A 13,547-nucleotide genomic window follows, 5' to 3' on the forward strand; every position below is an offset into this window, starting at 1 on the left:
ATTATTATAATGCACGGTAAAATCCTCTTCATTCCAAAGTGGTCTTAGTTGTCCGATATCTTGTACTTCTTGGAGTGGTCTCATCAGTCAAATCTTCGTGGTCAAAAGGGAAAGGGGTATGGTCTAACTAAAAGGAAATATTTGAATAAGATCAGAAGAGAAAAGAGGTGAAAGATCTTTTTGAAAAAGAAAGTTTTAGAGAAAATCCTTCTATGGGCTTGCCAGTTTCTAGGGTCACGTCCTACAGTCAACATGTGCTCTGATACCATCTTGTAGCGACCCGACCTCAGACGGTCAAGTTTCTGTGCTTAAGTGTCATCCCTGGATCGGTATGCTGACACACATAGTACTAGAGGATTTATAATAGAGGTAAATCACATGTATAAAGTAATGTAAAGTAGTATTACCTCAATCCAAATAGTGGAAGTAACAACAAGGTTGTGGATTCCCATCAACACCAACGACAAAGTTGAGTGTAGAAATCGTAACCCTAACGTATCACTTACTCGTCGTAAGAATCCTGCAACATGAGACGTTGCAGCCACAAAGGGTCAGTACATTGAATGTACTAGCAAATTCACACTGTAGAGCAATGCTGAAATATGGCTATCACTACATGCATATTTGGCTGGTGGAAAAGCTCTATGGTTATCAAGTTTTTGCGAAAACCCAATCCACGTCTACGAGCATAGCATAGCAATATAAGCAACGTAAAAGTAACTCCCAAAGGTTTGATAATAAACAGGTGAATAGGTACTACCTCATCTACTTCCCAAAACCCACAATTTTATTAGATCCTAACCATGCAATTGTTTGAGGGTTGATCTAATGCATTAAAACTGGGTAGTAAAGAGGTATGATCAAAGTGTGAACTTGCCTGTACTGTTGATGAAGATGATTCGCACTCAAAACTCTTGATAGTTCTACTCGTCACACTCCGGTCAATCTATCGTAAGCAAGCAATAGTAACCACAGATAAGCAATCACTCAAAAGATCGGAAAGAACGAAGAATACGATTCGGTAAACTTCAAAACCAAGAAAATAACTAATTTCTAACAGTACCAAAACTGGGTAGATTTGGCCTTATCAGAAATCTCAGGTCAAGAGCTTTAATTTGCGAAAAGAATCAACTCAAACGGAGCTACAAAACTCAAGTTATGATCAAACGAAGTTCAAATACAGATCTGTTTAAATTCAAATTTTAAAACTTTCAAAAATATGTTTAAGGTTTTTTACTGGATAGAGGAGATCATAACGAAGAAGTGGGCGTTGGTTTCGTTAGATTTGGATAAACGAGTAAAAAGTAGTGACCGATTGAAGAACAGGGACTAATCTGTAAAAAAAATCATCACAGATAGGTACCTGGCCGGAATTAAAACAGAAAAAGAAAAATCCTATCGAACGAACGTTCGCTACAGAGGCATATATATAATGAAAACGTTCACTACCAATCCTAAACGAATGGACGTTCGTTAACTAAAAAAACATTTCGAAAATAAAAAAAACTAACCTAGATCTAATTCCTAGCCGTAGATCGTGGATCGGACGGTGAGGGGGAGAGGCGAGGCATACCGCGGTGGCGGGGTTCACCGACGACGCAGGAGATGGCGGTGGCGGCTCGGACGTCGTCGGGGTGGCGGCTCCGGTGGGTCTCCGGCGGCGGCGAGGGCGTTAGGGGGCTCGGCGCGGCGCGGTGGTGAGGATGGAGCGGGCGGCGTCGGTCGGGAGTGACGGGGCAGAGCGGGGCAATGGCGCCGAAGCTCGGCGGTGGTGGTAACTCCGGCGCGGGCGTGGCGGCGACTGCCAGCTCTGATGGCTCGGGTTTTTTGAGGAAAACGGGACCGGGGTCCCCGATATATATAAGAGGAGGGGCGGCGGCGTGCTTGGGCAAGGGATAAGGAAAGTCCGAGGTGCGGACGGCATCGCCGGCGATGTCGGTCTGGAGCAGGACTTTGGCTCCGCATGGGGGAAGAAACCCGACAGGTGGGTCCCACCTGTCGGTGGCTGGGCGAGGCGGCGGCCGATCGCAGGCGCGAGCGGGCGAGCGAGGCGTAGCCAGCTCGGGCGCAGGGAGCTGCTGGGCTGCGGCTGGCCTGGCCCGGTTGGCTGGGCCCTGGGCCAGCCCAGTCGGCGGTGGGGAGATTTTTATTATTTTTTTAGAAACATTTTTCCAGAAAAAAGTAATAATAAAACAAAATAAATAAGAAAACTATATAGGCATATAATATATCAAAATTTTCAGAAAAAGATTTTCTATGACTTGAACATTTTTATAACATCAAATAAAATCCACACAAATTTAAATAAATCAAAGAGTGCTACTTCTCTAATAAAATTCAATAAAAATCATTTTAAAATACCAAAATTAATTCAAATTTATTTCTCTCCAATTTTCTGATGTAGGGAATCATTTTACCCCGTTTTCAATATATTTTATTTTTGGAGTAAAATAATTTGAATAAAACCAAATAACTCCAAATTGAAAATAATTTCCAAAAGGACTTTGAATTTGATCCTTTTAAACTCCCAACTCATATTTCATATAATTTGAAGAATTCATTTTATCTTCTCTCGTGAAAATCATTGAGTTGCATAAAGTTTCAGAATTGGAAAATATTTTCAAATGAAATTCAAATATTTTCAACACCCCTTTTCATTTAAATAAATGGAAGAAGTCATGTCATCTTCTCTCCAGGGTTTTGTGGTGAAAAGAATTTGAATTCACGGAGATCATAAAATGAAAAATGAAAGTTTGGGAAAGTCCTTTTATTCCCTCTCATTTAACTTTCAAAAAGGTTTCGAATTCACTCACTTTCAGTCAATCAATCACACAACAATCAAACAAACAATCAAATCTATCTATTTAATATAACATTCCAAAATTTGGAATTTTGGGATGTTACATTAAAAAGGTGAAGCATAAGAGGCAACCTCAATTCCTTTTTTTGTAGCTTTATTTTATAGACTAAACTAGTGATACAACTAGAAACTAAAATATTCGATTGCAAGATCTGAAGATATACTTTCAAGCACTAACCTCCCCGGCAACGGCGCGAGAAAAGATCTTAGTTGACGGAGTGTGAGTGCCGCTTACCTAGCCTCCCCGGCAACGGCGCCAGAAAAGAGCTTGATGTCTACCCCGCAACCTTCTTCTTGTAGACTCGTGTTGGGCCTCCAAGCGGAGAGTTTTGTGGGACAGTAGCACATTTCCCTCAAGTGGATGACCTAAGATTTATCAATCTGTGGGAGGCGTAGGATGAAGATGGTCTCTCTCTTAACCCTGCAACCAACTAACAAAGAGTCTCTTGTGTCCCCAACACACCCAATACAATGGTAAATTGTATAGGTGCACTAGTTCGGCGAAGAGATGGTGATACAAGCGTAATATGGATAGTAGATCTAGGTTTTTGTAATCTAAAAATAAAACAGCAAGGTAACTAGTAACAAAAGTGAGTAAAAATAGTATTCAATGCTTAGAAACAAGGCCTAGGGTTCATACTTTCACTAGCTCAAGTTCTCTCAACAATGATAACATAATTAGATCATATAACAATCCCTCAACGTGCAACAAAGAATCACTCCAAAGTCACTAATACCGGAGAACAAACGAAGAGATCATTATAGGGTACAAAACCACCTCAAAGTTATTCTTTCTGATCGATCTATTGGGCTATTCCTATAAGTGTCACAAACAGCCCTAGAGTTCGTACTAAAATAACAACTTAAGATACACATCAACCAAAACTCTAATGTCACCTAGATACTCCAGTGTCACCACAATTATTCGCGGGTTTGATTAAAAGATATGCATCACACAATCTCAGATTCATCTATTCAGACCAACACAAAGAACTTCAAAGAGTGCCCCAAAGTTTCTACCGGAGAGTCAAGACGAAAACGTGTGCCAACCCCTTTGCATAAGTTCACAAGGTCACAGAACCCTCAAGTTGATCACCAAAACATAGATCAAGTGGATCACGTGAATATCCCATTGTCACCACAGATAAGCACATGCAAGACATACATCAAGTGTTCTCAAATCCTTAAAGACTCAATCCGATAAGATAACTTCAAAGGGAAAACTCAATCCATTACAAGAAGGAAGAGGGGGAGAAACATCATAAGATCCAACTATAATAGCAAAGCTCGCGGTACATCAAGATCGTGCCAAATCAAGAACACGAGAGAGAGAGAGAGTGATAAAACACATAGCTTATGGTACATAACCTCAGCCCCGAGGGTGAACTACTCCCTCCTCGTCATGGAGAGTGCCTGGATGATGAATATGGCCACCAGTGATGATTTCCCCCTCCGGCAGGGTGCCGGAATAGGGTCCCGATTGGTTTTTGGTGGCTACAGAGCCTTGCGGCGACGGAACTCCTGATCTTGGTTTCTTTTCGGGGGTTTCTGTATTTATAGGAATTTTTGGCATCGGTTTCATGTCAGGGGGGTCAACGAGGATCCCACAAGGACGGAGGGTGTGGCCAGGGGGTATGGCGCGCCCTCCACCCTTGTGAGGCCTCGTGGCTCTTCTGGCCCAACTCTTTTGCTTCGGGCGCTTCTTCTGGTCCATAAAACATCACCATAAATTTTCAGCTCATTTGGACTCCCTTTGATATTCCTTTTCTGCGAAACTCAAAAACAAGAAAAAAACAGAAACTGGCACTGGGCTCTAGTTTAATATGTTAGTCCCAAAAATAATATAAAATAGCATATAACTGCATATAAAACATCCAAGATAGATAATATAATAGCATGGAACAATAAAAAATTATAGATACGTTGGAGACGTATCATCCTGAGCCACATTGAGAATTGCCCCATGGAAGACAAGCCTGTTGGGGAACGTAGTATTTCAAAAAAATTACCTACGATCACGCAAGATCTATCTGGGAGAAGCAGAGCAACGAGCGGGGAGAGTGTGTCTACATACCCTCGTAGACCGAAAGCGGAAGCGTTTAGTAATGCGGTTGATGTAGTCGAACGTCTTCGCGATCCAACCGATCCAAGCATCGAACGTACGGCACCTTCGCGTTTAGCTCACGTTCAGCTTGATGACGTTCCTCGATCTCTTGATCCAGTTGAGGACAAGGGAGAGTTCTGTCAGCACGATGGCGTGGCGACGGTGATGATGAAGTTACCGACGCAGGGCTTCGCCAAAGCACTACGACGATATGAACGAGGTGTGTAACTGTGGAGGGGGGCACCGCCCACGGCTAAGACAATTGATCTTGTGTGTTCTAGGGAGCCCGCATTCCCCGGTATATAAAGGAGGGGACCGGGAGGCCGGCCGGCCTCTGTAGGGTGCGCCAGGAGAGAGGAGTCCTACTAGGACTCCAAGTCCTAGTAGGATTCCACCTGGAGGAAGGGGGAAGAAGGAAGTGAGAGGGAGAAGGGAAAGAAAGGGGGGCGCCGCCCCCTTCCCCTAGTCCAATTCGGACCCAAGGGGGGTGCGGCAAGCCCCTTGTGGCCCTTCTCTCTCCCCACTAAGGCCCATCAAGGCCCATTAGTTCCCCGTGGGGTTCCGATAACCCTCCGACACTCCGATAGTTATCCGGTACCTCTCAGAACTCATCCGGTGTCCGAATAACATCGTCCAATATATCAATCTCTATTTCTTGACTATTTCGAGAATCCTCGTCATGTTCGTGATCTCATTCGGGATTCCGAACAAACTTCGGTCATCAAATCACATAACTCATAATACAAATCATCATCGAACGTTAAGCGTGCAGACCCTACGGGTTCGAGAACTATGTAAACATGACCGAGACACATCTCTGATCAATAACTAATAGCGGAATCTGGATGCTCATATTGGTTCCTACATATTCTTCGAAGATCTTTATCGGTCAAACAGCATAACAACATACGTTGTTCCCTTTGTCATTGGTATGTTACTTGCCCGAGATTCGATCGTCGGTATCACCATACCTAGTTCAATCTCGTTACCGGCAAGTCTCTTTACTCGTTCCATAATGCATCATCCCGTGACTAACTCATTAGTCACATTGCTTGCAAGGCTTATACTGATGTGCATTACCGAGAGGGCCCAGAGATACCTCTTCGATAAACGGAGTGACAAATCCTAATCTCGATCTATGCCAAATCAACAAACACCATCGGAGACACCTATAGAGCATATTTATAATCACCCAGTTACGGTGTGACGTTTGATAGCACACAAGGTGTTCCTATGATATTCGGTAGTTGCATAATCTCATAGTCAGAGGAACATGTATAAGTCATGATGAAAGCAATAGCAATAAAACTAAACGATCATTAATGCTAAGCTAACGGATGGGTCTTGTCCATCACATCATTCTCTAATGATGTGATCCAGTTCATCAAATGACAACACATGTATATGGTCAGGAAACTTAACTAGCTTTGAGTAACGAGCTAGTCAAGTAGAGGCATACTAGGGACACTTTGTTTGTCTATGTATTCACACATGTACTAAGTTTTCGATTAATACAATTCTAGCATGAATAAACATTTATCATGATATAAGGAAATATAAATAACAAATTTATTATTGCCTCTAGGGCATATTTCCTTCAGTCTCCCACTGGCACTAGTCAATAATCTAGATTACATAGTAATGATTCTAACACCCATGGAGTCTTGGTGCTGGTCATGTTTTGCTCATGAGAGAGGCTTAGTCAACGGGTCTGCAACATTCAGATCCGTATGTATCTTGCAAATCTCTATGTCTCCCTCCTTGACTTGATCGCGGATTGAATTGAAGCGTCTCTTGATGTGCTTGGTTATCTTGTGAAATCTGGATTCCTTTGCCAAGGCAATTGCACCAATATTGTCACAAAAGATTTTCATTGGACCCGATGCACTAGGTATTACACCTAGATCGGATATGAACTCCTTCATCCAGACTCCTTCATTTGCTGCTTCCGAAGCAGCTATGTACTCCGCTTCACACGTAGATCCCGTCACGACGCTCTGCTTGGAACTGCACCAACTGACAGCTCCACCATTCAATATAAATACGTATCCGGTTTGTGACTTAGAGTCATCCGGATCAGTGTCAAAGCTGGCATCGACGTAACTGTATACGACGAGCTCTTTGTCACCTCCATAAACAAGAAACATATCCTTAGTCCTTTTCAGGTATTTCAGGATGTTTTTGACCGCTGTCTAGTGATCCACTCCTGGATTACTTTGGTACCTCTCTGCTAAACTAATAGCAAGGCACACATCAGGTCTGGTACACAGCATTGCATACATGATAGAACCTATGGCTGAGGCATAGGGAATGACTTTCATTTTCTCTCTATCTTCTGCAGTGGTCTGGAATTGAGTCTGACTCAACTTCACACCTTGATGCAGCCGTCTCTAAAGCATAACCCCAAAACGATAGCGGTAAATTAGTAAGAGACATCATAGATCGCACCATATCTAATAAAGTGCGGCTACGACATTCGGACACACCATTACGCTATGGTGTTCCAGGTGGCGTGAGTTGCGAAACGATTCTGCATTGTTTCAAATGAAGACCAAACTCATAACTCAAATATTCACCTCCACGCTCAGATCGTAGAAACTTTATTTTCTTGTTACGATGCTTTTCCACTTCACTCTAAAATCTTTGAACTTTTCAAATGTTTCAGACTTATGTTTCATCAAGTAGATATACCCATATCTGCTCAAATCATCTGTGAAGGTCAGAAAATAACGATACCCGCCGCGAGTCTCAACACTCATTGGACCGCATACATTAGTATGTATTATTTCCAATAAGTCTGTTGCTTGCTCCATTGTTCCGGAGAACGGAGTCTTAGTCATCTTGCCCATGAGGCATGGTTCGCAAGCATCAAGTGATTCATAATCAAGTGATTCCAAAAGCCCATCAACATGGATTTTCTTCATGCGCTTTACACCAATATGACCTAAACAGCAGTGCCACAAATAAGTTGCACTATCATTATTAACCTTGCATCTTTTGGCTTCAATATTATGAATATGTGTATCACTACAATCGAGATTCAACAAAAAATAGATCACTCATCAAGGGTGCATGACTATAAAAGATATTACTCATATAAATAGGACAACCATTATTCTCTGATTTAAATGAATAACCGTCTCGCATCAAACAAGATCTAGATATAATGTTCATGCTTAACGCTGGCACCAAATAACAATTATTCAGGTCTAAAACTAATCCCGAAGGTAGATGTAGAGGTAGCGTGCCGACGGCGATCACATCGACTTTGGAACCATTTCCCACGCGCATCGTCACCTCGTCCTTAGGCAATCTTCGTTCAATCCGTAGCCCCTATTTCGAGTTGCAAATATGAGCAACAGAACCAGTATCAAATACCTAGGTGCTACTACGAGCATTAGTAAGGTACACATCAATAACATGTATATCAAATATACCTTTCACTTTGCCATCCTTCTTATCCGCCAAATACTTGGGGCAGTTCCGCTTCCAGTGACCAGTCCTTTTGCAGTAGAAGCACTCAGTCTCAGACTTAGGTCCGGACTTGGGTTTCTTCACTTGAGCAGCAACTTGCTTGCCGTTCCTCTTGAAGTTCCCCTTCTTTCCTTTGCCCTTTTTCTTGAAACTAGTGGTCTTGGTAACCATCAACACTTGATGCTCCTTCTTGATTTCTACCTCCGCAGCCTTTAGCATTGCGAAGAGCTCGGGAATTTTCTTATCCATCCCTTGCATATTATAGTTCATCATGAAGCTTTTGTAGCTTGGTGGCAGTGATTTAAGAACTCTGTTAATGACACTATCATCAGGAAGACTAACTCCCAGTTGAGTCAAGTGGTTGTGGTACCCAGACATTCTGAGTATATGTTCACTCACAGAACTATTCTCCTCCATTTTGCAGTTATAGAACTTATCGAAGACTTCATATCTCTCAATCCGGGCATTTGCTTGAAATATTAACTTCAACTCCTGGAACATCTCATATGCTCCATGACGTTCAAAACGTCGTTGAAGTCTCGATTCTAAGCCGTAAAGCATGGCACACTGAACTATCGAGTAGTCATCAGCTTTGCTCTGCCAGACGTTCATAACGTCCGGAGTTGCTCCTACAGCGGGTCTTGCACCTAGTGGTGCTTCCAGGACGTTATTCTTCTGTGCAACAGTGAGGATAATCCTCAAGTTATGGACCCAGTCTGTGTAGTTGCTACCATCATCTTTCAACTTAGCTTTCTCTAGGAACACATTAAAATTCAAAGGAACGGTAGCACGGGCCATTGATCTACAACAACATAGACATGCAAAATACTATCAGGTACTAAGTTCATGATAAATTAAAGTTCAATTAATCATATTACTTAAGAACTCCCACTTAGATAGACATCCCTCTAGTCATCTAAATGATCACGTGATCCATATCAACTAAACCATGTCCGATCATCACGTGAGATCGAGTAGTTTTCAATGGTGAACATCACTATGTTCATCATATCTACTATATGATTCATGCTCGACCTTTCAGTCTCAGTGTTCCGAGGCCATAACTACATATGCTAGGCTCGTCAAGTTTAACCCGAGTATTCTACGTGTGCAAAACTGGCTTGCACTCGTTTTATGTGAACATAGAGGTTATCACACCCGATCATCATGTGGTGTCTCGGCACGACGAACTGTAGCAACGGTGCATACTCAGGGAGAACACTTATACCTTGAAATTTAGTGAGGGGTCATCTTATAATGCTACCGCCATACTAAGCAAAATAAGATGCATAAAGGATAAACACCACATGCAATCAAAATAAGTGAAATGGTATGGCCATCATCATCTTGTGCCTTTGATCTCCATCTCCAAAGCACTGTCATGATCACCATCGTCACCGGCTTGACACCTTGATCTCCATCGTAGTATCGTTGTCGTCTCACCAACTATTGCTTCCACGACTATCGCTACAACTTAGTGATAAAGTAAAGCAATTACATGGCGATTGCATTTCATACAATAAAGTGACAACCATAAGGCTCCTGCCAGTTGTTGATAACTTTTACAAAACATGATCATCTCATACAACAATTTATATATCATCACGTCTTGACCATATCACATCACAACAAGCCCTGCAAAAACAAGTTAGACGTCCTCTACTTTGTTGTTGCAAGTTTTACGTGGCTGCTACGGGCTTCTAGCAAGAATAGTTCTTACTTGCGCATCAAAACCACAACGATTTTTCGTCAAGTGTGTTGTTTTAACCTTCAACAAGGACCGGGCGTAGACAAACTCGATTCAACTAATGTTGGAGAAACAGACACCCGCTAGCCACCTGTGTGTGAAGCACGTCAGTAGAACCAGTCTCATGAACGCGGTCATGTAATGTCGGTCCGGGCCGCTTCATCCAACAATACCGCCGAATCAAAGTAAGACGTTGTTGGTAAGCAGTATGACTATTATCGCCCTCAACTCTTTGTGTTCTACTCGTGCATATAACATCTACGCATAGACCTGGCCTGATGCCACTGTTGGGGAACGTAGTATTTCAAAAAAAATTACCTACGATCACGCAAGATCTATCTAGGAGAAGCATAACAACGAGCGGGGAGAGTGTGTCTACGTACCCTCGTAGACTGAAAGTGGAGCGTTTAGTAACGCGGTTGATGTAGTCGAACGTCTTCGCGATCCAACCGATCCAAGCACCGAACATACGGCACCTCCGTGTTTACCACACGTTCAGCTTGACGACGTCCCTCGATCTCTTGATCCAGTTGAGGACGAGGGAGTTCCGTCAGCACGACGGCGTGGCGATGGTGATGATGAAGTTACCGGCGCAGGGCTTCGCCTAAGCACTACGACGATATGACCGAGGTGTGTAACTATGGAGAGGGCACCGCACACAGCTAAGACAATTGATCTTGTGTGTTCTAGGGTGCCCCCCTGCCCCCATATATTAAGGAGGGGAGGGGGAGGCCGGCCGGCCCCTGTAGGGCACGCCGGGAGAGAGGAGTCCTACTAGGACTCCAAGTCCTAGTAGGATTCCACCTGGAGGAAGGGGAAGAAGGAAGGGAGAGGGAGAAGGGAAGGAAAGGGGGGCGCCGCCCCCTTCCCCTAGACCAATTCGCACCCAAGGGGGGCGACCAGCCCCTTGTGTCAATTCTCTCTCCCAAGTAAGGCCCATCAAGGCCCATTAGTTCCCCCAGGGGGTTCCGATAACCCTCCGGCACTCCGATAGTTATCCAATGCCTCTTAGAACTCATCCGGTGTCCGAATAACACTGTCCAATATATCAATCTTTATGTCTCGACTATTTCGAGACTCCTCATCATGTCCGTGATCTCATCCGGGATTCCGAAAAAACTTCGGCCATCAAATCACATAACTCATAATACAAATCGTCATCGAACATTAAGCGTGCGGACCCGACGGGTTCGAGAACTATGTAAACATGACCGAGACACATCTTCGGTTAATAACCAATAGTGGAACCTGGATGGTCATATTGGTTCCTACATATTCTTTGAAGATCTTTATCGGTCATACCGCATAACAACACACGTTGTTCCCTTTGTCATCGGTATGTTACTTGCCCGAGATTCGATCGTCGATATCACCATACCTAGTTCAATCTCGTTACCGGCAAGTCTCTTTACTTGTTCTATAATGCATCATCCCGTGACTAACTCACTAGTCACATTGCTTGCAAGGAACATAGTGATGTGCATTACCGAGAGGGCCCAGAGATACCTCTCCGATACACGGAGTGACAAATGCTGATCTCGGTCTATGCCAACTCAACAAACACCATCGGAGACACCTGTAGAGCATCTTTATAATCACCCAGTTATGTTGTGATGTTTGATAGCACACAAGGTGTTCCTCCGGTATTCGGGAGTTGCATAATCTCATAGTCAGAGGAACATGTATAAGTCATGATGAAAGCAATAGCAATAAAACTAAACGATCATTAATGCTAAGCTAACGGATGGGTCTTGTCCATCACTTCATTCTCTGATGATGTGATCCTGTTCATCAAATGACAACACATGTCTATGGTCAGGAAAATTAACCATCTTTGATTAACGAGCTAGTCAAGTAGAGGCATACTAGGGCACTCTGTTTGTCTATGTATTCACACATGTACTAAGTTTCTGGTTAATACAATTCTAGCATGAATAATAAACATTTATCATGGTATAAGGAAATATAAATAACAACTTTATTATTGCTCTACGACATATTTCCTTCAAAGCCAAGTGAAGCATTTGGACTCATGATGAGCGAGGAACTGGGCTGCATAAGCAGATTTGATTAAATAATCCAATTGGTGGTACTCAAGTTAGAGTTGATGATATCTTCCTAGTCTAGCATGAGCAAGAATTGGCTGATCTAGGCCGCGAGAGTTACATATTCCCCTAGTTATGGTAAGGACGTTATCATACCAAGTCCTCTGATCCATTTATCATCGCTCAGCTCGTGCGGCACAATCATGTTCTTCCTGGGAGAAATCTTGTATAACTCCAGTGCTAGCGACTTCAACCCCCTCCCCTTTCCGCTCTAGTTATCATGCCAGAGAAGCTTCTTGTGCTTGTTCCTAATGGTGATGGTGGTGCAGACCCAGAAAAGGTCCATGTAAACTTGATCGCATGGGATTTGTGTTACCACCATGGCCTCCCAAGGTTTGTCCATTATAAGTAGGGCCAGGAGAAGCACAACATGCGCCCAAATCTCTCAATGCTGGCGATACCAAGGGCACCCAGCTTATTTGGACGGAAAATAATTGACCAATGAATGACCACCAGATGCTTGCTCATGGTCCTCCTTTCCTCAGACGACGTCACATGTTATTTTGTTGAGTTTTAAGAGGGTGAGCGTCGTAATGTGGTATGCGGCGGTGGTGGAGAGAAGGAACTTGGCGAGTGCAACTCTCCTAGGCTTGTTAAGGTGCTTACCCATCCAACCCCGCAACCCTCCAAGGAAGGAGGAAATCTTAGCTGAGAAAGTGGATAGGACGTCAACAAGGTTAATGCCAATGCACCTGATGGGGAAGGACTCGTTCTTAGAAAAATTGTGATGAGTCCGCTAGCCTTCCCAAAATTTGCAATCATTGCAGCTGTGCATAACTTCTCCTTTTATGCGTTCCAAAAATGTATGCATCGTCTATAAAGACCGAAATCATGCACACACGGTGTGCGACCGGATGGGTTTGAGAACACCCCTCAAAGAAGTGAGTCGAAGGATCTGCTGTAGGTGGTCTCTTACCAGGATAAAGAGCATCAGAGGTAGTGGATCACCCTAACGTAACCCGCCAGCATGCCTCAAGGAAGGTCGGGATTCCCACTTAGCTTGATCATCAAGGACGAAGAGTCTAGGGACAAAAAGAAAAACCATCCCGCCAGAACTAACCGAAACCCAACCAATGTAGCACTTCCAGAAGGTAGACCTATTGACAGATCCAAAGGCCTTTGTGCATGTAGCTGTCATAGATACGATGTTTCTGGATGAAGGCACTATGGAAGTTGGAAACTATCATCGGCACGATCGGAATGATCTTGTTGGCCAAGAGCTTGGAGAAGATCTTGGAGGTTGTGGATGAGATTAAT

The sequence above is a fragment of the Aegilops tauschii genome, chromosome 7 (genome assembly GCF_002575655.3).
Source record: "Aegilops tauschii subsp. strangulata cultivar AL8/78 chromosome 7, Aet v6.0, whole genome shotgun sequence".
Taxonomy (NCBI): Eukaryota; Viridiplantae; Streptophyta; class Magnoliopsida; order Poales; family Poaceae; genus Aegilops; species Aegilops tauschii.